The sequence below is a fragment of the Misgurnus anguillicaudatus genome, chromosome 5 (assembly GCF_027580225.2).
Source record: "Misgurnus anguillicaudatus chromosome 5, ASM2758022v2, whole genome shotgun sequence".
In the NCBI taxonomy this organism is placed as follows: domain Eukaryota; kingdom Metazoa; phylum Chordata; class Actinopteri; order Cypriniformes; family Cobitidae; genus Misgurnus; species Misgurnus anguillicaudatus.
Genome location: NC_073341.2, coordinates 1243653 through 1268935, shown reverse-complemented (window position 1 = coordinate 1268935; position 25283 = coordinate 1243653). Strand labels below are relative to the sequence as shown.

Below are 25283 nucleotides of genomic sequence, written 5' to 3'. Positions count from 1 at the left end.
AGAAAACACCCTTAAGGAAGAAGGAATGAAGAGTGATAAGATTAAATCCCTATTTATCTTTTTGAGTGAGTCAGGTTTAATTAAGAGGATCTAGGATCCTTTTTTTTTTTTTTTTAATTAATTTGATAGTGTCTGATTATAGTCTGTTAAGTCTCTTTGCACACTCCTGTACAGTGGGTGGCGGTATACACCAATGAGATGTGATCCGCCAATAAAATAAAGAAGAAGAAGTAGTCTCGTCTAAATGAAGAAGTGGATAGTTTAGCTAAACAGGCCATACAATTTTCAGAAGTTGATATTAAAATTGCATTAAGTAAGACTGATATAAAAAGTATAATTGGTAAGGAAATTAGGAATAAATGGCAGAAGGAGTGGGACAGTGGAAATAAGGGTAGACATTTATACAACATTCAAAGAACAGTAGGTTTGGAAAGAAGAAGCATTGGAAACAGGAAGAAGGATGTTTTAATTTCAAGAATGCGCATTGGCCATTGTTTATTAAATCAAAGTATGTTCAGAATTGGGAAACACCAGACTGGGTATTGTGAAAAATGTGGCTCTGAAAATATGGAAACAGTTGAACATGTATTATTAAAATGTGAGGCTTATGATAGAGAAAGATTTAAGTTATTTCAAGCATTAAGCGAGTTGGAAATGAACGTTGTGTCTATGCAAACATTATTAGGTGATTGCCCAAAGCAGGTTAAAGTATATGAAGGAATATTTAATTACTTAAAAGATACTTTTTTAATTAACAGGATTTAGGTCACTACTACCATAACGTTATCCACACTCCAATCCAGTAGGTGGCGGGAATGCACCATTTAAGTTTGGTTTGCCAACTGCCATTAAACTTGAGTAGAAGAAGCAGAAGAAGAAGTAGTCTCGTCTTGCCATGAACAAAAGTGCGGGAGCTGAGAGAAGCTGACGTCGCCGACGTCCGTGGTTTTCAGGTAAGTTTTCGATAAATTCGATAAAAAATCTTATTCAGTCTGTGACCCTTAAAAGTTTGTATAAGGCACTCCGTCTACTACAGCACAGCAAATAAAGTAGTTGTAAAATTAGATGTACTAGCAGTGCTATTCAGATTTGAGGCATTTTTGCTAAAATGCCTGTGGATTATTTAATAGAGAGTAATTTGCATTATTTTTTTGTAGTTAAAAAAATATTTTTGTAAAACAATACGTGTCAGCCAATGATAGCTTGTTGGTGTAGCTTGACCCGGTTGTAACGTTAATGTTTTGGACAGAAAGGTAACTTCTCATCTAGTTTTTAGTTATGCTATGACAAAAATATGTTAAGTTTTTACTTAAAATCAATCTAAATACCTTTAACTTGTTCAGTATTGTGGTTTTGTTACTATATAAACGATGAAAGGTGGCCATTGCTTGTCTGAACAGCAGTTGGAAGTACTCTGAGGTAATTTAAATGTTAGGAAAAATATGAGGATGCTTATATATTGACTTCAACAACATGGTAATTTTGGGTGTTTCATTTCATTATGAGTGTTTGTTTGGTGTTTAAATGATAAACATAATATTATGGTTAATTGTTCACTCCCGTTTGTTAGAAAAACTTTTGCAAATATCTTTCATTTTCATTTTAAATTTTCATTTTAAACACATTTAGTTTGTGTAAATAATATTATTTTTTTCTATATATATTTATGATGCCCCTCTGGCAGTTTTAGTTACTGTGTTAAGTGTATTATTATAATCTGTATGATAGTTTGAGTGCTTGCAATGTCAGCAAATTTAAAAACAAAACAAGAGATGTTTACATTGACATTATGTAAGTTAGTTCAGATTCTTTGACAACCAATTTGTTATGCACAGTGCAATCTCATTTACGTTCATTCACATTTGTGAAATAAGAAAATTATTTTAAGTTTCAACCCTGCCAGATGTATGAAGTGTACAGTGATTTAATGAACAGGTGTTTCATATCATAGTCATTTGCCATACCGTGGATTGTAACGGCATCAAGGGCTGGAAATGACTGAATGCATTGATTGAATTTTTCTTAGCTAATATTTGCCTCACATGTGTTCTCTCTTCTTGTGTGTAAACAGGTCATTGGCACTGCTGTGTAAGTGTTTCACTGACCGACACCTCAAGACATTTTAGTGGGTGTAACTGGACATCATTTATGATGTCCTTCCCTTTCACTGCTTTCCAGTCACTTATGTGATAAATTAATGTTTCTGTACCACCATTTAGGATTTGGAAATACATTTTCATAGATTAATGTGTCAGTAATATTTTTTCATTATCTGTTTAAACGTTTAAATTATACCCAAGTACTATGTAAATCTGTAATATTCAATTGTTATGTTTTATGTCTTTGCAAAACAGATCACAACATAATTTGCTGCAAGCTGTTTTTAACCAGCTGTTACAAACATTTTTAGTATTTGACTTTAAACCTAAGTGTTTTTGATCTTTACCATACTGTCATATTAGTTTTATCGGAGAAAGGACATAGAGTGCCGCGCGCACCTGCCACCTCTAATGGCGCTTTTCCATTGCATAGTACCCCATGGTTTGGTTTAGTTTGTGTTGGGTCAGCTTACTTTTGGGAGCTTTTCCATTAAGTGCAGTACGTGGTACACGATACTTTTTTCGTACCACCTCGGTTGGGGTTCCAAGCGACCCGAGCTGATACCAAACGTGACTCGAAAACACAGTAGATCACTGATTGGTCTGAAAGAAACGTCACTAACAGCGTCATCGCTTAGCTTTACCTTTAGTGCTAGCTTGCGCTGTCTCGAGCAAACATGTTGTCATCTGTGCTCTGCTATAAGTTCCCAAACTCCCTTTTAGCGATGAAAAACATCCACATGTTGAGAATCAGGGACACCATAACAGTTTTTTCCAGACTTGCAGTTTGTGGCGGAACATTCGCCACAAGCACGTCAGCATTATATGCTTAAATGCAACTTCAGTGAGGCTCTTCGGAGCGCCGTTGGGTGTTTGAACAGAAACTGTCATGTGATACAGAGGTAGTGATAAACGCGATGTGCAAACATCTATTTGTGGTGGCCAATTTAAATTTTGTGGCGGACTGAGAAATGAATGTATGGAAATATACAACGACCCTCTCCTCTCACTTGTATGGTGTCACAGCTGTAGGCAGCGCAAATATAACGACACGCCTATTATCCCTCCCACTGCGAAGTGATACTAAACTCATTGGAAAAGCTAACCAAAGTGAGGTGAGCTGACCCGACCCAAACTAAACTAAACCGTAGGGTACTATGCAATGGAAAAGAGCCTTAAGCCATCTGTTTCTCTGTGCAGGCAATGTACATCTAGGATGCGGTCTATCCAGATGAGCTTCTCTCCAATGCCAGTAAACCGACAGTGGAAGACACGAGCCAGCACTTCTCCCCCCACATTGCCTCAGGCTTTTGAGATCCCCACTTTTCCCCCCTTCATGAGACCGGATGCTATGTTGGGATCACCGGGGCCTCCGTCGGCCGCCATTTACACGCTACATCAGGTGTAGGTAAGACGCACACTTACTGCTTCCCTGGTGCTTGTGTTCTCAATGTTCATCTATCCACTACCTAAAAAGCTATGAACAGCAGTCACGCTAATATTCTCAATTTCCTTTTCTATTTCTACTAGCAATTATGTGAGCTGCAGTCTGGATCCTGCTTCTGTCAGATGACCTAACACAAATGGAAAGATGACATCGGCCCTTGCAAGGATTTCAGACGATGCCAGCACTGGACTACACACAGTGGTAATTATCTGTGTTTCATGTTTAACTTTATGCCTTTTGGAGATAATTTCATCTTCCCCCTGTTAAGTGTTCACATTAACAGAATTTTTCCCTATGCTATAGGGATGTGCATTTATGTCATTTTTTCATTTCGATTAATCCATAGGTCTGAAGAACGAGTACTTGATTAGGGATAAGAAAAAAATTTGTTTGGTTCCGGTTTCCGACCGACCCTGCCAATTTATGTGCGACCCAAATTTATTTTATGAGCTTGGGGAAGAAATAATACACATTAAATAAATACACAAAAACTTTGAGGCGAACTATAATTTACCTTTTAGTACAGCACCGTTTTTGTAAAGCACGCGATGCAACGTCCTCTACCAATGCTAAAAACAAGGCAGCTACACGGTCGTTAACACAATCGTTCACACATCGTTGTCGTCACTTACAAAAGCACTGGTAACTTTTGGTGTGCATTCGAGATGCTTTTTCGTGCACAGCAACGTAATCTTTTGCGCCCGCCGAAAGTTGTAACTTACAGACCTAAAAAAGACGAGCTGAACAACGATATGCAAGTGGGCTTTTCTCTTCCAGAGAGGACAAACCAAGGCTCATTTTTGCGGTCAGAAAGTGAATTATATATTTGAATTTATGGTATTATGACCAGGGCTTGACATTAACACCCGCCAAATGCGGGTATTTCGGCCGTGGCGGGTAAGACAGCCAATCCCACTAGCCACTTTGCCAGGTTGAATATAATTTTTTAATTGTAGTTTTCTTAAAAGTTATGCGAAATGATAAACAATACGCAATGCGACAACTTCCATGAGCACTCTGCACCCAGCGCAACGCAAAGAGACCGTTTGTTGAGAGACGTGCACGCGATCAGCGGGGCGTTGCGGACCAAAGCGTCACCTTCCAGAGAGCGCGCAAGAGCTGACGGATTTGCGAATGCACAAGAGGACGCAGTCTTAGCGCATACACACTTCGGGAAAGATAAAACAATTGCATGGAAGTTATTGATTAGATATAAATTGCGTGCACATGTTACCCGCTCCAGGCCCGAGAAACTCAGAGGGGCAAGTTGAATGAATACACTGCAGAGAAATAAGAGAGAAACGTTTATGCTGCTGAGCTCTTGCAATGTTTAATGAACTCTGACCTTTCTTTCCTTTCTCTGTTTTCTATAAAATAAGGTCAACATGAATAACATCTATTCATTTCCAAGATAAAGAACACAGTAACACAATAAAAGAAAATACACTTCTTATCAACTATGTATTTAAATGTCCATGTGTTCAAATCAATTGTCTATTTAAAGTCCGTATTTGTTCCTTTAAGTCAATAGAGCATCAATGTGAAAAATACATTACATTGTGTATTCTGGATGACTGTAAATACTCACATTATATCATATTTATCATCACATTCACATTATATATTGCGATTTATATCACAAATGTTTCCCTTGTATTTTACTCACATATTCACAGTTCTCATAATCATTAACAAAACATGGATTTCAATGTCCTCTTTTCATTAAACAGGCTTTAAACACGCCATTTTGTTTCACGTTAGTTGTCACATGGGCGGCGCCATTTTGGCTCTAACACAAATACACACCACCATTTTGGCTCGGACTCAAATACACATTAAACTCATATACACATTCCTTTAAACTCACAATCCATATATAAAACTCTTTTAACACATTCATGAACTCATTTTGTGTACATTCTTGCATATATTTTATAGTTTCTTTGCATATTCATTCGTGGATTACACAATTTTATTATGAATTTGACAAAACTAACTAAATAACCTTTTTTAAACAAACGTAATTGCATTTTTATGCTCTCAAACATATCAAAACAACATCAAGACTCATTTAGTTTCATTTTAAGTGATTGACAAACCATATTTTTGCTCACCTGCAGAGAAATAAGAGAGACACGTTTGTGCTGCTGAGCTCTTGCAATGTTTAATGAACTCTGACCTGAGCTCTGCAGCCTCTATTACTCAGAAGCGCTAGGCGCCCTCTACAGGCGGCAAAGATAATAACAATTTAAGGATCAGTCCAAAAACACATTAATGAGTCCATACTACACAGAACAGAATCAGGTACATGTACTAAACAGTTTTTTTCTACCATTTAATTTTGTGGGGTATCTGTTTTTCTTTGTTTATGCACATTGGGTATCTGTTTTTCTTTGTTTATGCACATTTATTTCTTGGACCTCTACACTCTCCCCTATTTTTTTTTTAGATGGCTCCTGACATCTTATTGTTCTTTAATCTACAGCTTTGTTTCACTTCAACTCTAATTAGTAGACTTTATGGCACCAATAACAGCAAGGATGAGTTGGAATGTACTGAAAGTGAGAGGTTTCATGCTGGTAATAGGGTGGCTGTGTGAGCTGTATTGATTTCAAATCTGCTCACCATGGCCGATATGTGGGTCTACCCAGAGTGTCATATGTGAGCACTTCCTTTGGTCTTCCAGCTCTCTGTGATCTCCTTACTTCCTCCTCCTGTCTCTGTTCTACCTCTCTTTCATTCTCAATGCTCTGTCCTTCATCCATTGCTACTTCCATATGATCTATTCCACTCTGCTCTCCATCTGGAGTGACTTGGTCTGATTCCAGGTCGAGTACCTCTTCTCCTTGACTCTGCTCTAGAACCTGGTTCTGCACTGGACTACTCGGCTTTGCAGGATGGAACTCTCTGGCAGTTGGACGAAGGCCAATCTGGTTTTGAGGCACCACAGGTACAGTTTTGGTTTTCTTGTGAGGAAGTTTGACCAGTTGGTAACAAGGGATTGTTTTCCGTAGGTTGTAATGGTAAGTCTGTTCCTCCTCATCAGAGGTATCAATGTCTGTGCATTCTTTTGTCTGAGTGGTCAACAACGGTCTTGGTTTAACTCTCATTGTTTCCTTACTCACAGGTGCAGGTTCTTCCACTGGAAGTTCATTAACAGCCATTAGAAGATTGCGATGGAGCACACGTAAGGTCTTTTTACCCATCTCTGGCTGTACCTTGTACACTGGGCTATCTCCCACTCGTTCCACCACTCGGTGCACTTCTCTCTCCCAATAGGCACGTAGCTTACCCGGCCCACCTCTTTCTGACATGTTTCTAACTAATACTCTGTCACCAGGATGAAGAACGGCACCTCTCACTGTACGATCATAGTATTTTTTTCCTTTGGCAGAAGACTTTTCACTGTTCTCTGCTGCTATCTGGTAAGCTTGTCTCATTCTGTCTGCCCACTTTTGGACGAAAATTTGAGGCTTGGCTTTCTCCATTTCATCCCCTAGGTTAAATAGTAAATCAACTGGCAACCGTGGAATTCTGCCGTACTACAGGAAAAATGGGGAAAAACCTGTCGCATCGTGCCTAGTGCAGTTATAGGCGTGCACTATATGTGGTAGGTGATCTTTCCACTCACTTTTCTTTTCCTCCTCTAAAGTGCGCAACATCTGAAGGAGTGTTCGATTCAGTCTTTCCACAGGATTGCATTGGGGGTGGTATGGAGTGATACGGGAGTGTGCGATTCCCGACAGCTGTTGTAATCTGCGAAACAAGCCATTCTCAAATTCTTTCCCCTGGTCATGGTGAAGTTTCTCGGGGTACCCGAAACGGGGAATGAAGTCTTGAAAAATCTTTTCGGCTGCAGTTGTACCAGACTTATTCTTTGTGGGATAGGCCTGTGCGAACCTGGTGAAATGGTCTACTAAGACCAAAATGTACTCATATCCTCCCTTACTTGGCTCTAGGTGGAGATAGTCTACACACACTAGTTCGAATGGTGCACTTGATGAAATGGAACCCATTGGTGCTTTTTGATGAAGGTGAGGGTATTTTTGCTTGATACACATACATTTCGTTGTCACATACTCCTCAATCTCTTGCTTCATCGAGGGCCAGTAAAACCTCTCTCGAGCTAACTGGAGTACTTTTTCCACTCCAACATGTCCCATCTCATTGTGAAGTTTCTTTAGCACCAGTGTTTTGAACTTCTGGGGGAGAACTAATTGCTTATACTGTCCTGTCCTCCGATACAGTATTCCATCTTCCAATTCCAGTTTACTCCACTCGTAGAGAAGCCGCCGTGCTGCCTTTGTTACCTGCTGTCTTTTACTTTCATTTAACATTCCTCCTTTTTCCTTTAATGCAATGACTTCAGCAATTGCAACATCTTCATGTTGAGCAGCCTGAATATTTTCAGGGGTAATGCACAGGACACTGCTTTCTGTCACAGTAGGTTCTTCACAAGCTGTGTTAAGTTGTAATGCTGCTACCCATGGAATATCATCATCCAGGACTGCTTTACTTCCCTGCCACACCGTGGCAATGGCTTCTGGTGTCATTGTCAAGTTATACTCTCCCATGTGGTTTTGAAGCTTTAGGGGATACCTTGACAGTGTGTCCGCATCAGCATTGGATTTTCCAGGTCTGTATCGTATGTCAAAATGGAAATCAGCTAATTCACCCACCCAGCGATGCCCCACTGCGTTCAACCGGGCCGTACTGAGGACGTAGGTCAACGGGTTGTTATCCGTGTAAACTGTGAAAGTTGGTGCGTAATAAAGGTAGTCCCTAAACTTGTCACAAATTGACCACTTGAGTGCTAGGAACTCCAGTTTACCGGAATGAAGATGATATTTTTTTCCGCAGGGGTTAGGGTGCAGGATCCATAGCCAATGACACGAAGTTGGTTACCCTGCTGCTGATAAAGTGCTGCTCCAAGGCCTTCATTTGAAGCGTCGGTGTGTAGAATAAAGGGCAAATCAAAATCTGGATATGCCAATATGGATGGACTGGTCAGGATATCAATGAATTTGGACACAACATCTTGATGTACAGATGTCCAGGTAACTGGTGTTCTGGAATGCAGTTGTCCTTTATCTTGTGCTCTACCTTTACCCTTTTTCTTGCTAGGTGAGGAGGTTACACCACTTCCGCTATCATCTGGTGAACATTGGAGTAGTTCAAACAGAGGCTTTGCAAGGCGAGAGAAGTCCTGGATAAACGAACGATAATAACTAAAGAACCCAAGCAAGGTCCGTACTTCTCCAACTGTTCGTGGCTGTTTGTTTTTCAGGGCTCTTACCGCCTCCAGGTCCTGGGGGTCAATTTGAATTCCTTCTCCTGACACTAAACGGCCAATGTATCGAATTTGTCTCTTAAAGAATTCACACTTTTTTGGACGAAGTTTGATTCCATGCCTTCTCATTTGTTGCAGGACCATCCTAAGATGTTCCAAGTGGTCATTAAATGTCTTTGAAAAGCACAGGACATCATCCAAGTACGGAGTACAGCATTCATCTCGTATACTCTCTAGCACCCCCTCCATACATCTCTGAAATGCTGCTGGGGCATTCGTTAGGCCGAATGGGATACGGACCCATTCATATAGGCCCCATGGAGTACTAAAAGCTGTAGCATGTCTTGACTCCTCACTGACAAACCCTTGGTGGTAGGCGCTACCCTGATCTAAAATGGAGAACCAAGTGTTACCACCAAGGTTGTCAAGAAGATCTTGAATCCTAGGTAGAGGATGTCGATCCGGTACAGTCTTGCGGTTCAGGTCTCGAAAGTCAACACACAAGCGTAGGCTGTTGTCCTTCTTCCGTACACAAACCACAGGAGAAGAGTAGGAAGATGTTGATTTTGCTATCCATCCCTTATCCAAAAGATTATGCACGTAATCCTTTACTTCTCTATAAAGAGGTTTTGGAATAGCATTGTAACACTTTTGAACTGGTGTATTATCAGTAAGGTTGATTTTCAGTTGCAGGCTAGGGATGCAACCAATTTCTCCTTCATCACGGGCAAACACATCCGATTCCTCAAACAACATCTGTTCCACTTATTCCCGTTCCTGTTCATTAAGATGGTCAAGGTCTACTGGTGGATGCCACCATCTGTCTGCTGTTTCCTGAGTGAGGCAGTTTTCCGCATGACAATTGTTGTCCTTCAAGCCAGTTTGAGTGGTACACAAAAAGGCCTGAATTTAGGCTTCTCGATTCCTGTAATATCAGATCCCAGACGTACAGGTTTAGTTTCCATGATTGGTTCAACAGTACCTAATGGCAGTCTGCCTGGCAGGTAGATGTCTTGACTGGTAAGATTCTGAATAGGTATTCTCACAATTTTTGAGGCACCCCGGGGTACATTCACAACTGCTGGAAATAGTTCCAAGCCCTCTGGGAGACTGTGTCCGATTAAAGGCTCAAACATCATCATACCGCCTATAGACCAGGCCTTAAGTCTGCATCTTATATTCAGGATTTGGCCACGGTGAATGGTAGTGCCTACTTTTCCTGTTTTTACCACACTTGACTGAACATTCCAGGGCGTGTCAGAAGTAACAGTGGAGACCAGCGCCTCTGCCATGCCTTTCTGTAAGTTCATAGCCTCTGAGAGCAAATCAGTTAGATGGACTTCTGTCACAGTGTCACCATTTTCTCGAATGATCTCTTCAATCACGTTGAAACCCAACAGCGGACAATCTACTCCCTCTTGACTAACTAACATGGGTACGTAGATAGTGATGTTTCCATGCTTATCACTGGTTATCTCAAGCAGAACTTCGACCCACCCTTCAAAGGGCACTACTGTTCCATTTGCTGCTGTGACTTTGAGCTGTCGATCTGCTAATAGGGTCTCCAGTGGTTGAATTTGGACTCTGGGTAAGTTTTGTTGCAGCCACTCTTTTCCAATAATGCTAACCTGGGCTCCGCTATCTAAGAGCATCTGTGTTTGTACCCCATTTAAATGACAGGCAATCATACAACGACTACCAATTAACTGTGCAACTTTTCTCCCCTTATTTTTTTGCATTTTCTTAACAGGATTTTGGGAGGCTGACACATCACCTTGGATAGCATTCACATGGGGTTGGGACACAAGAGGCATCTCAGTCACTGGTGGTCCCGTCCCAGTGACCTCGACTCTTTTAACGTTTGATTACTTTTCATTAGGCACCCCACTGCTCTGTGCCCAGCTTGGCCACAACGGAAACAGTGTGTGCAGTGATCATTACCCAGGGATTGACACTGTGTACATTTGCCCTTTGCTGCAGATCTAGGTTGTGGCTTGGTATTCGCTATGGCTACTGCAGCTGTTGGCTGCTGTGGACTGCTTCCCATGGACACAACTTTCTCCAGGTTTTTTGTTAGGGCAGACACTAGAGCAGACAGTTCATGTATAGCATCACGGTTAGCTTTAACCTCTACTTGCATCTGTGAGGTAGGTCCTGTCTCTGTATCACTTTGCTGTATCGCACTAGCGACAGTGATTTCTGGTTTACTTGTTGGACCAAGGCGTTTTTGTCTCTCTGCCTCTTCGCTCACTGACTGAGTTACTAGTTCAAGAATCTGATCATCTGTAATTGTTTGTGCAGCAACAGCAGACTTAATGTCTCTCCTCACATATCCATAACGTTCATTTAGCCCCTGATAGAGTGAATGAAGGAACACACCCTGCACTAACTTCTTATCATACTGAAACTCAGCTCCTAGTTGCTGTGATGCAAACAAAACTCGCTGTCTTAGACCCATGAGCCTGTACACAAATTGCTGAGGTGCTTCTTTGTCCTGCTGCTTTGCATTACTTAACTCTTGAAACAATTCAGTGCTGCTTTTGTCTCTAAGGTGAGCCCTAAGAAACCGTTTAAGTTCTGCAATAGTGAGACTATCTTTGGTGATGAGCATCTCTTTAAAGGTACCTGGTTTAATTACTTTAAAGACAGTTCTAATGATTTCAGATTCTGTGAATTTTTCTGCCAAACCTTCATCAATTTGTTTACAGATGCTACTGTAACTAAGATCAGAGTTTGAATCAGAAATTTGTCCACCATAAATTTTAAACTCTCTACGTGGCAAGTATGCAGCTACATCTGAGAATTTAATCAAGCCAGTCACATGTTCAGTTACAATTGGCTGTGGTGAAGTACTCTCAGTTATTACAGAGGACAACATATTTACAGTCCGTTCTACCTGAACCTTTGCAGAAGTTGGTGTCGATGCTGGAGGTGATTTGGCTGTAGCAGTCTCTGAATCCTCTTCTAAAACAGAAGGTAACTCTGGAGCATTCAGCTCATCGATGAGGTCTTGGAGCGTAAGCAAGCAGGACATGCCTTGGTCCTCCAGACTCTGCAGTTGCGCTCCACGCAGAAAGTCAACGATGAAGTCATAGAGTTCCACTTCCGTAGCACCCTTGCTTGGCAAAGACTCTCCTCCTTCCTTCTGGCAGAATTCAGCTACTCTGTACAGCACCTGGTGTTTCAACTCGCCGACCAGCAGGTGGAGCTGTTTCTCAATATCCCAGCGTAGTTCTCGAAGGGTTGCCATCACTAGAACACTGGTATCTGCTCGTTTAGCTCATCAATCTGGACCGATATTGCTTGACTGTGGTTATTTGATTCAGATTAGCACCCAACCAGCCGGTGGCGCTAATCCCGGCCGAGCCCCCAAATTGTTACCCGCTCCAGGCCCGAGAAACCCAGAGGGGCAAGTTGAATGAATACACTGCAGAGAAATAAGAGAGACACGTTTATGCTGCTGAGCTCTTGCAATGTTTAATGAACTCTGACCTTTCTTTCCTTTCTCTGTTTTCTATAAAATAAGGTCAACATGAACAACATCTATTCATTTCCAAGATAAAGAACACAGTAACACAATAAAAGAAAATACACTTCTTATCAACTATGTATTTAAATGTCCATGTGTTCAAATCAATTGTCTATTTAAAGTCCGTATTTGTTCCTTTAAGTCAATAGAGCATCAATGTGAAAAATACATTACATTGTGTATTCTGGATGACTGTAAATACTCACATTATATCATATTTATCATCACATTCACATTATATATTGCGATTTATATCACAAATGTTTCCCTTGTATTTTACTCACATATTCACAGTTCTCATAATCATTAACAAAACATGGATTTCAATGTCCTCTTTTCATTAAACAGGCTTTAAACACGCCATTTTGTTTCAAATTATTTGTCACATGGGCGCCACCATTTTGGCTCTAACACAAATACACACACCACCATTTTGGCTCAGACTCAAATGCACATTAAACTCATATACACATCCCTTTAAACTCACAATCCATACATAAAACTCTTTTAACACATTCATGAACTCATTTTGTGTACATACTTGCATATATTTTATAGTTTCTTTGCATATTCATTCGTGTATTACACAATTTAATTATGAATTTGACAAAACTAACTAAATAACCTTTTTTAAACAAACGTAATTGCATTTTTATGCTCTCAAACATATCACAACAACATCAAGACTCATTTAGTTTCATTTTAAGTGATTGACAAACCATATTTTTGCTCACCTGCAGAGAAATAAGAGAGACTCGTTTATGCTGCTGAGCTCTTGCAATGTTTAATGAACTCTGACCTGAGCTCTGCAGCCTCTATTACTCAGAAGCGCTAGGCGCCCTCTACAGGCGGCAAAGATAATAACAATTTAAGGATCAGTCCAAAAACACATTAATGAGTCCATACTACACAGAACAGAATCAGGTACATGTACTAAACAGTTTTTTTCTACCATTTAATTTTGTGGGGTATCTGTTTTTCTTTGTTTATGCACATTGGGTATCTGTTTTTCTTTGTTTATGCACATTTATTTCTTGGACCTCTACACACACTCTCAGGGCAAGAGCGAAGAGAAATTCAGCGCATACCTGAATGCACACGAAATCAAAGAAAACCCGCCAGCTGAGAGGTTTGCGCATCATTTTAATGTTACAATAATGCCCTCTCAACATTTGTCATTAAAAAGTCTTAAATCACTTTTATCAGTAACCATGATCAAGCTTATAAAATACAAATGCATAAACTAGCTGACAGTAAAATTAATGTACATTTCTTGACAGTATTTGCTGCTGTTGTTAATAAATATTTAAAGTGGTTGTCGATGGGTTTTGTGTTTATCTTTTCAGTTTAGAATTAGTGTTTCTTCTACACCCCTGCTCTACTTTTAATATATTCATTCAAAGTTAATCTATTTATGCCTTACTTACTAGCATGTTTTTCATGCACCTAAATATATGATATGATCTATACTGATATACCAGCTATATACCAGCTAATAAATGTTGTCTTAATTTGGGTAGTCAGGCTGCATTTGAAATTCAGTCTGCATCTAATTAAGCAAGTAAATTTGCTCGAATTAAAGTCATTTTAGGATGCCAAAGTCAAGTTTAATCATATAAAATTGATTTTACCAGCAACAAAAATTTGGCCAGTGAAAATGCTGAGTGGCTAGTAACTTTGAAAAACTAGCCACTTTGGCTGGTGAGCAAAAAAGTTAATGTCAAATCCTGATTATGACAAAAGAGATAATCCGTGGAGACGTGCTGCGCTGCATGAGACAAACACGCAATATAGCCAAAGTCACCTCATATATCCGCTATACGATTTAAAAATGTAACAATTTCCTACCTATCCCTTGCTGCCACTGAAAAAAATAAAAATAAAATAAAATCCCTACCGACCCATGACCTAAACTGACAACCAACCAGAACCAAACTTATTTTTTTTATGCCTTAACTGGGGGCGGGGCAATCAAAGGGGCGGGCGTACACGTCATGGCGAAAATTAAAATATTTTTATTAAAAACACTCAAATAAAACTTAATTTTGAATAAACTATGAGAGAACAATGAACACATACTAGATTATTAATTAATTAAATGTTTTTTAACAGAAACCTCTTACAGGAATAGCTGTGTGATGAAGTGAAACTAAAGGGTTAATAAACACAAACCGAAGCGCTTTCTACATGACGCACTCTGCATAATATTAAGCCTTTATACAACATAAATGTACAACGTGCATCTGTCTGCATAAAATGCAAGACTTCATCTAAGTTTTCAACTAAGTTATGTACAGAAAGTTTAACTCCTGTTGTTGCTGTGCATCATAAACAGCGCGCTTTTAAACACGTCCAGTCAAAGCACAAGCTTCATAACATTAAGCAGGTTTAAGTCTTTGCTATCATTTTAGCGATTAGCTGTGTCATGGCGTCGTCCCATACCTGTTCAGGATGCTCGTATGGCTCTCTGGTATCTCTTGATATTTGATGATAACCCATTGAACTTTCGACGGCGCTGTACATTTTGCATCTGACTGACTGTATTTCCGAAAATCACGGCATCCTTTTAAACCATTGTGCCTCAGTGATGTGAGGTGTGGCCGGCTTCACTGGATCGGCGGGCTGCCGTGTATTGCACGGATCGGCGGCCGCGGGTTGCTTCACGGGATCGGCGGGCTGCCGTGCATTGTGCGGATCGGCGGGTTGCTGCCGCACCGTTTGTTTTTGAATCACGCATGGTAACGTAACTGATGTCATACGCCGGTCTGCGTAGCTCTTTCACTATCAGATGCACTTGTAATGCTAACCAGCTAGCCAATGCCGCCATATCCATAAAACATAAATAAATAAACCCACATGATCATTTTTTTCAATGGTCGATCATCGATGCTACGTTCGAGTACACGAGCAATCGAGTACTCGTGCCTATCCCTAATATGCTATACAAATAATGTAAGTTGAATTTACTTATTTGAAACACATTATACTAAGCACTATACTGCAATGTTGTACTTAACATTTGTGCGTAATATATAATTTTTTGTCTTTTTCATTCATTAGATTTTCAGTAGTCCGTGTTAAATTTTATTTCAAGGTAAGATAACTTTACATGTCTTTTCATTGTGCTTTAGAAATCACACAGGCCCTGTTTATGTTCTTAACCCGCATTAGTTTATTTATTGTGATATACACAAAACAAGATATTTTGATAAATGATGTTAAAGTGACACCATGTAATTTTTCAACCTTCATAATACATTTTCAAGACCCTTGTGATAGTACATCGACTTTAAATAGGTTGAATGACATGTCTACCATAGCCTGACGGGGTCTGTATCACTTTTACTCATATTTTAAAACTTAGGGTTTCTGGTAGTAACCAGAGCACAAAAAAACCCGACAAAATTCGACTGCTTTACGGCATACGTCACTTCCTCCACACAATTTGTTTTTAACGTGAATTTTGCTGAAGGCTACTTAAGGAGTGTAGAGAGCAACTTCTATTATATGACTCTGTGGCACCGTGTTAGTGTCACGGATCTATGACACGGGCGACCCGGGTTCGATTCCCCTTTAAGGCAATTTTTTAATATAAACTCACAATCTTGATTCATACATAAATGTGATCTTTATAAATGACGGCGATTATCTTACATATAGTTCCCTGTATTCAGATGCTGTGTTCACGTATTTACCTTTCTCTTACTGTGTCTATGGTATTTACATTACAATCCAGGATGCTATAGCACTCAAACTTGCTCAAACTCACACAGTGTAAAACCAAACCCTATTCATTCACCAATCAGATCCGAGCGTTTCTCTCTTCCTCATTTGCTGCGTTCCGCTGTCACTCGCGTGACGTATTTCAAAGCGGCAGACCTAAACTCTTTGCCTAAACACATCGGTTTATTGGATTTGGAGTAGAGGTCTTCCCGGGTCCACTTAGATCCGAAAACCCGAGGTCCGACCCGAGACCCGATCGGGTTCGGGTCTAAAAGTTTCACATGTGCCGCGGACACGGGTCGGGTACAATAATAGCGGCATCGGGTCTCGGGTAATTTAAAAATTAATGTGTTTTTTCTGAACGGACCCGAGAAGACCCGAACTCTCTCGCCTGTGTGCGTCAATGTCCTTTTCAAACCTCTCATCTGTTTGCCAAGAGTGCTTGCGACATTGTGTGGTTGTCGGAAGGTTCATTTTCGTTGAGACAAACATGTCAGTCAATTATAAATGTACATTTTAGCGGTTACGTTGGTGTCGTCGTCAGATAACAAAGTAAAACGAATGGAGCAGCTCGCCAAATTGGTTGCAAGGCCACCGGAGTTTCTTTCTGTCTGACTGCTGCGTGTGGGTCTGCAGAATGCACACACGTCAGTGCCGTTTACATTCGGTTCCAGTCGGGTTAAAACAATTTTTTCACTAGTTCGGGTCGGACTTGGGTCTAATTTTCTCGGGTTTGTCTCGGGTCGGGTCTTTCTTTAAATTTTTTTTATTTATGCACGTCGGGTTCGGGTATGAAGTGATTCGGGTCGGGTACATTTCTTTGGACCCGAGAAGACCTCTAAATTTGGAGCGACAATTTTCACACAAAAGAGAGGAAAAACGAGCGCCATTGCGGAAAATCCTGGTGGCGAGGGAGAGAGAGACGATGCAACAATATTTGTTTAGAAAAAGGCAAGGAAATACTTCTGGTCTTTCTCAATTGGAAGGCTGCAGCCTCTGGAGGTCAAATATGCAGGCTGCATACGTCATCAAACCTGGTTTATTAAGGTAAACTGAGCATTACATTTGCAAGTCATAAGCATACTGCAACAATTTACGATTAACTAATTGTAATAGTCAACTTTATAATTGTTAATATTCTGAAATAAGACAGTCTTGATGACGTATGCAGCTTAGAAATACGACATCCGGAGGCTGCAACCTTCAGATTGAGAAATGGCTTCTGCCACGACGAGTTCCTCATCAGAAAGTTGTAACATGACTGTGTTTCTCCCTGTTGTCTCAAAATGTTGATCGTTTAGCGTTTTAAATGTTTAGTTTAGTTTTAAGGTTGGCCAGTTCCTTTCCTTTGCGACAGTGCTGCGGCGCTTGTGGCCTCAAGGGGCACTAGGCATGAAAAATACATGTCTAGCACCCCCTAGTGGCCAAAAAATTCCATGGTGTGCCTTTAAGTAATTTTTAATGATGTAATTTTTAGGTAAACCTTTAGCTTTGAAGGATTATTTACTCAACCCCATGTCATCCAAGATGTTTGTCTTTCTTTAGCCAAACACAATCAGAGTTATATTTAATACTTTAATGGCCAGTGGCGGCTGGTGACTGCTCTTCTGAGAGTTGTGAATTCAAAATATGTGTTCAGAGTGTCGTGTTTTGCTTGTGTTTTCAAAATATGTGTTTGTTGTGTCATGTGAACCATGTGCATCACGTGTTTTGTCAAGGTGGGCGCCTGCTGCACACGTGTCAAAACCGTTTATGATAAAAGAGACGCTAACATTCACAAAATACACGCAAGACATTCACTTAACACTAAACTCTGATAACACATGAGATTATGCGAGTATCTTTTATCATAAACCCTTCAGACGTGTGTGCAGCAGGCACTTTTTTGACATGATACGTGATTCACATGGGTTCACTCGACACGCCTGACACACATTTTAAAATGACGAACCAAACACATGACAGGCTACATACATGTTGTGACAAGCTTCACATTGCATTGTGCGCCCTTGAAAAATAAGTCATTGTCCGCCACTGGTCCTGGTTCTTCAAATGCTTAATAATGGCATTGACTGGGCATCAATGTTTTGAAGCTCCAAAAGTGCATCCATCCATCATTTAAAGTGATCCATATATAACCCAGTGGGTCTTCTGATGCAAAATGATAGGCTTGTGAGAAAATATTTATATATAATAAGCTTTAAGTGAGTTACTATGCATATGTAATGTAAACAGACAATAACAACTCAAATCACATTGGTTCTCATGTGTCTCTACTGTGTTTCATCTAGTGCTGCAACGACGCGTCGACGCCATCGATTACGTCGACTATGAAAATACGCCGACATGCGTAAAATGCGTCGACGCGTCGCTGTTTACATTCATTTCGCGTAATGGCGGCTTCTGCTCCTGGCAGTGTTATCCATACATTGATTTGTTTGTGTGCGCCACAAAATCAACAATGGCCGCAACATTTACATTTTTATTTTCATTTAAAACGGCTTCATGTATTGTTGTGAGCGTTCGGTGGTGCCTCTCTTGTGCACGCGCGCTCTCTCTTTCTCTGCGTGAAGCCCCTAGACAGCGCCTCTCATACATGACACTGAGTGAAAGAATTAAAAGTTGTGTTTTCCATGCGGATTCCTCTGTGTACTTGCATTTTCACATAAACGTCAGATGTTACTGTCAGAGAAGACGACTGATTTATCATGCATTTATCATGAAAGGTTAGCAGTGTTTTCCCACACACACTGGCTTTCTATGTGCTTGTGCGCAAGCTCTCTCTCTCTCCTATGCCCGCGCATGAGTTCTGTAGTAACTCTGTGTAATGGCAATTTTTTAATTTGCGCCGAATTGTCTGCGATATCGCATTTATAAATCAAGATTTTAGTAACTTAGTAGTTAAAGTAACAGCTGGTTGGATTAACACAAGGTTATTGGGTCATGTTTAGTCACTATTTTAATAGTCTTTGGGGTGGTTTCCTGGACAGAGATTAGCTTAAGCCAGGACTAGACCTTAGTTTAATAAGGAAATATAATTAGTTTAAACAAACATGCCTTACTAAAAACATTACTTGTGTGCATTTTGAGGCCAAACTAAGGGCACTGGTGTATTTTAAGATATGTTAGTGCAAGATGTTTTTAGTTTGGACAGCTCTTATATTTATTTTAGTCTAGGACTAGTCTAATCCCTGTCTGGGAAACCGCCCCTATATGTCTGACAAAAGAACAGATAATATGTGAAAATAGCATTCAGTTGTGTTAAAATACAATAAAACAAACAATGACTCTCAAATCAGACAGAGAGTAGAAAAACAGATTATCCAACAAATTAAATAGCTAATCAAAAAAAAGAACACTGTATTAATAATAAAAAATAGTCGTTAGAGTAGTCGACTAATCGGAAAAATAATCGCTAGATTAGTCGACAGAAGAAATAGTCGTTAGTTGCACCTCTAGTTTCATCACAATTCATATTATGACTAGTCATGAGATACATGACATCCAAGCGATAACACGCACCGACCGCCATATTTAAATTGTCTTTTTCCTTGTAAATGTCTTGTCTCTATCACAAAAAGCTGTAAATATGAATAGTTCCCTTTCAATACGGTTCACTTCGCATTGCGTCAGTTGCTGACGCTATGGGGGAAACTCCTGTTTACTCCGCGTTTGAAGCCTATTGGAAAATGTCTGTAAAAAATACAGACCAATAGCCGGTTTTGCACTATCGGGCCTGTGCGAGCCAGGGCTTCAAACAGGCCTCACAGAGCCAATAGCCTCAGACCTCCAGCTGTGTAGCCAAAATCACGACGCGTTTGCATTGTCAAGCCAATAGCGCCGCAGCGCTTCAGAAAACCCCGCCCTTAAAATCACTTTACTTGCATCTCAAAAATCAAAACGTTGGAGAAATCATTAGAATATTTACTTGTTAAGAATCAACTCTGAATATACACAAGTATTTAAAAAGCTATGTTACAGTGGTTAAGTTGATGGTTATATTTACCATTTTGTTGCATCTTACCATTTCTGTGTTTCAGATGTGATCCTTATTAAGCAATCATTTTCAATAAACTGACAAGCAGCCATAGTAAAAATAGCGCAGTACTTTATTTACATATGAAGTTTATATCAGTGCACAAACAGGTGTATTTAAAGACATCTCCTGCGGACGGATTTCAACATCCATGGCTCCTGTCGTCTCATCATCATCATCTTCGTTTCATCTCCTGCTCTTGCATTTGTTGCTGTGTCATCTCTCATATACAAAATAAAAACTCCTGGATGACAAACTGAAAGCTTTACGTTGGCATTTTTTCTGTAAAACGGACACAAAAGAATAAAGCAGCACATGTGATGTTTTGTATAAAGGGTTTGTAAATACACATACAGTATACCAACATATAAAGTTTGCTACATTCATATAAGAGTTAAATTAATCTCCAAAGTACCAGAAAGCATGGCTATGATGACTAATATAATAAAACCATGGTTACTTTTTCTAAGGGCTGACTAAAAAATTCAACAGAGATGACAATATAACACAAAAAACACAATAAACACCCATGTAAGACACTTATGCAATCGTTATTTGTATTGTATTTTAAGTGTTTTGTATGCAAACATTATGTAGCATGTTAACTCACCGACTGTAGATACCATCGTAACTCGAGTGATCGCTTAATATATGGATGATGAAATGATGATCCAACACACATCTTTAATTTCTCAGCACTGTTGCACTTTAAACACTTTGTTCTGTGCCCGAAACTTTATAAACTTCTCCCGAACCGGTAGCGGTGTGCGCCGGATCCTTAGCGTGGCGAGTTTGGCGTTGTAACGTGTCTTTGTTTTTTACAAATGCAGATCATTTTCTTCAGTCCGAAGTACAAACATAGCAGGCATCTTCCGTTAAACAGTAAATTACAGGTGATCCCAATTATTTTTTAAATTTTAAATCTGCAGACAGATGGATGCGCATCTTGCCAGAGACTCAGATAAACTCCGCCTTTGACCTTTACCCCTCCCATAGCCCCGAGAAGCCCGCTCTGGCCCAAGGAATTCGGCGGGCCAGAAAAGCCAAGCCTTAAGCCCCAACGAAGCACCAGTGAAGCACGATCATGCCCCGGAAGTGACAATGCAAACGCCACAGGCCTCAGCAGGCACTGGCACGCCCGATTGAAGCCCGATAGTCCAAACACGGCTAATGACGTTTGAGCCTGCACGCGGGATACACACGTCCTTATATAAGCGCGGGTCAAGCGTCAAGAGCTCATTAATTTTCTCCTTCTGCAGGAACCTCTCTCTGCTCCGAAGAAGAAGAAGCCTCACCTAGTCCAGGCCTAGCGTCTTCCCCTGCCGTTTTCCGGCTTAGAAACGAAGATAGCAGAATCCAGGTAAAGCATCTTACCCATCCGCGTTCCGGCCGAGGACCGAATATAGCCTTCGCCTGCCGTGGGACGGGCCCAGTGCAAGCGGACACATGCCTGACGAGGTCTCACCTGCGGCCACCCGGTAAGATCGATATTTTTAATATAAAGCTATAAGTAAAAAGCAGGCGCTGTTGTAATAGCGTCCAGCACAGCGGCTCGAGTGAGCCTCTCTGCTATTAATTTCCCCCGAGCGCTTCACCGGTCTGACACCTCCCACGCCGGGACCACGCTTGTATGCATCGGTTGTCCTATCCATGTTTCGTGCTCCCCCTGCTGTTCCTCTCTCGCCGGGATGAACACGCGGCGAGCCATGAGACTAGATGGATGCATAGACAAGCACACCCGGGCTAACCCCCCCTGTGTTCTGTCACAACGCAACCGTTCATGCTTTACTCTCACAGAGTCCCTCGCTCCTCTCACATTCAGTGGCGAGATCTCTGGCACATTTATATGAATCCCCCGAGTGCATCGGGTGATACCGTTCATACGATGCATGGCTGTTCTATCTGTGTTGCTGCTCCCCTCTGCAGTTCCTCTCGTTGAGATGAACAAGCGGGGGAACCGTAGAACTAAGGTAGATGCATACGACAAGCAAACACGGGCGGGTCTGCCCCGTTTCCTGTCATAGCACAGCCACTCGTGCTCTACGCTCGCGGAGTCCCTCGCTCCTTTCCCCACAGTGGTGAGGTCTCTTAACGGCTTCTTAGAGTTAGCACGCGGTCTTACGGCTCGCTGTCTCTTAATGTAGTGTTCAACGATTACAGAGCTTCATGCCCCTTCCCTTCTGGGGCGACGCGATCTCATTCGTCTGCTCGATAGGGCGGACACACCGCTTTTGGAGCACTAAGAACACTCACTATAAGAGCTTAACCGGCCTGAGTCTGTCTCACTCCGGTAGAGCTCACTATTCGTCTATACAGAGCTTCATGCCCCTCCCCTCCTGGAGTGGCGCGATCTCATTCGTCTGCTCGATAAGGCGGACACGCCTCTATTGGAGCGCTAAAAACACTTATTATAAGAGCTTAACCGGCCTGAGTCTGTCTCACTTCGGGAGAGCTCATTATTCGTCTGCCCAGTCATTTCTCTCTGGTTTAGACGGAATCAGAGGCAGAACGAATTTGTTTATAATATACTGAGGCCCGAATACCTCCCTTTATTCAGTCCCGTCCTATATCAGTGCGCAGAATATTAATACATTCCTATATACCCGTTTTTTCTGCCCTTTAATAAACGGCAAAACCACGGGCCTCACCGCAGACTTCCTCTCTGTGAGGGGTCCAGTCTGACATTAAACCACTTAGACATACTGCTCTGCTCTGTGAGCCGTTCTGGTCACCGTCACTACTGAGGCTCGTGCACCTGAACAACCGAGCTCTGGTCTTTGCAGCACAGCTGCGTCGACAGAGAACGAACTGTCTGGGAGAAGTCGCGCCTCGGCTGGATTGCCCTGAAATGTTTTCTGTGTGCTGTTTATCCAAAAAACATACTGTGTAATACTGTCGGTTATGCGACCTCACTATAGTGGCGAACGGTATTGAATTCCTCTAAGAGCAATTTCCGTGCTTACTATACTGTGTATTGACACCCCACGGCTGTACGGTGTCTCTAACACCTTTCTGCCAAATTCGCTCGCAGCCCACCTCAGTTTCTCCTCTAAGATACTGACGGCGCAAACGAGCACGGTCTTACGGCTGTTATTTTCTCATCCTAGAGAGACGGCAGCCTCAGACTTTTTCATGGCTCCAAGCGTTTGAATCGTGCCCTCTCCAGACGGCCACTCAAAGGCTTACAGCCAAGCGGTTTATGACGGTTTAATACTCGGAGATATTAAGGGTAATCTCATTTAAGACCGGCTCACGTACCCCTCTAACGTGCCCCAGAAAGCTGAATATCGTGGCATTCTGTTCATAAGACCACTTCAGTTTGACTAAGCAAAGGTCCCGCCCCGAGCTGACGGCCGGGAGGCTTATGCTTTAAGTTACACACAGCTGCATGAAGTGCTATCATTACGAATTCGCCAGCATCTGCTGTGGGTTGAACACGCTTTACGACAGCAATCAGCCTTCGGCGCGTGGAACGCCCGTTTGTCTCATATCAATCACCTTGTACTGTACATACGATCCATTAAGGGGATGATTTTAGCACTGCAGCACTCTCGACCGTGTCATTGTCATAATGCGGTCGGGCAAACTACGGTGGTTTCATTATTTACCGAACCAGACTGAGATCTCACCCCTGTACAAGCTGAGGCACCGCGCTCTGGAACTGTCCAAGGTCCTGTATGACAGATACGTCTGACGTACATCAGACGATCAGCTGTTCATCTGCGTCACAGATCACTCACTAGCGCACCTGTCAATACAGGTTATTTATGGATCGTTGACGTTATCACCTCCCGTGACAATGATGCTCACTCGTGGTTAGTCTACTCCATGTATGGATTAGCTCCTCGGGCATAGTCTTAGAGGTTTCTCATTTGACATTTGTGACATGGCCGGCTGGTCCCCGCCGTCCACGTTGTCAGTTTAAAGCTTCGACATCCCTGCTTCGCGCACTGAGGTTTGTTGCATTAAAGGTGCGCCTGTTAGCTCACCTGTATGCACGATATGGTTTTTAATTATATGCATGCACCGTGCACTTAGAGAAGCTCACATATGCACGCTATAACATTTCGGTATACACTAAAGATGCGCTTGGAAAAGCTCACCTGTATACACGGCTGTGTTATGCTTTGTGACACATACAATGTTGTTCATCTGTGTACATTCACGGTGCGTTGGGTGCCCACTGTTACGTTCATCAATCATATCTGTACACATTCACGGCGCGTTCTGTGCACTGATTTACTGTATCTATACGCATTCACGGTGCACTGAAGAGTTCACCCGTGTGCGCACAATTTATTATCAGAACACATGACGGCGCGCTCGAGAATCTTGCCGGCCTGTGCATTATAACACTCTGATTCATCTATATGCATTCACAATGTACTCAAGTGTTCACCTGTGCCCGTGCAATTTATAGTAAATACACATTTACGCCGTGCTTGGAAAGCTCCAATCTGTGCACTATAATACTACCTATATGCATCCCGATGCGCTCGAGGGCGCACTTGGGTTCACACTATTGTGGTATCTGTATAATCCCACGCTATGAACCGTTCTGCTGCATATTATAGTCAGATCGGCCGTTCGTGAGCTTCGCAGATCACTCACTACGTATGCCTGTTGCTAACAGTGGTTATTTAGATGAATCGTTGAAGCCATCGCACTGGCTCACGCCCCTCTATGAGCTATGTCCTATATAGAGCCCACTCTGTGCGAGTTTGGCTTCTTCATGGACTTGGTCTACAGGGGTATCTATATTTAATATCTGCTACGCGGCTGGCTGGTCTTTGCCGTCTACGTTTGTCAGATTGTACAGCTTAGACGTCCCTGCTCTACAAGCGCAGGTTCTCTCGGCTCAATCATGCACGCTCATGCGTTTTATGTGTACACCACAGTGCGCTCGGCGAGCTCACCAACAGGACTCTGAATTTACTTATCTCGCACACCCGCGGCGCACTCGGTGATCTCGTTGTATTTTGCTATGTTATGTGCTCCCGGTGCGTTTTAAACCCCACCGTATGCGCGTTAACATTTTATATGGTCAGCAACTGAGGCAATGTGAAGTGAACCGTATTGAAAGGGAACGCTTAGGTTACTCACGTAACCCCGGTTCCCTGAAATAACGGAAACGAAGCATTGCGTCTCTTGCCGTGCTA

At 41.7% G+C, this 25283-nt stretch overlaps 1 long non-coding RNA gene across 4 annotated transcripts in view; it reads left to right on the top strand.

Annotated features, from left to right (window-relative positions):
- The first annotated feature begins 489 nt into the window (after nucleotides 1–489).
- LOC129434887 (uncharacterized) overlaps nucleotides 490–25283 on the top strand; it is a 67842-nt gene continuing 43048 nt past the window's right edge. For 2 of the 4 annotated variants that reach the window (XR_012369468.1, XR_012369466.1), the window contains exons 1-4: nucleotides 490–953; nucleotides 2072–2088; nucleotides 3300–3507; nucleotides 3630–3747. This is a non-coding gene — a long non-coding RNA (uncharacterized lncRNA). Of the gene's footprint in view, nucleotides 954–2071; nucleotides 2089–3299; nucleotides 3508–3629; nucleotides 3748–18379; nucleotides 18434–21383; nucleotides 21501–25283 lie in introns of those variants that run through there. The other 2 variants (XR_012369467.1, XR_008641017.2) reach the window with 2 other exon arrangements.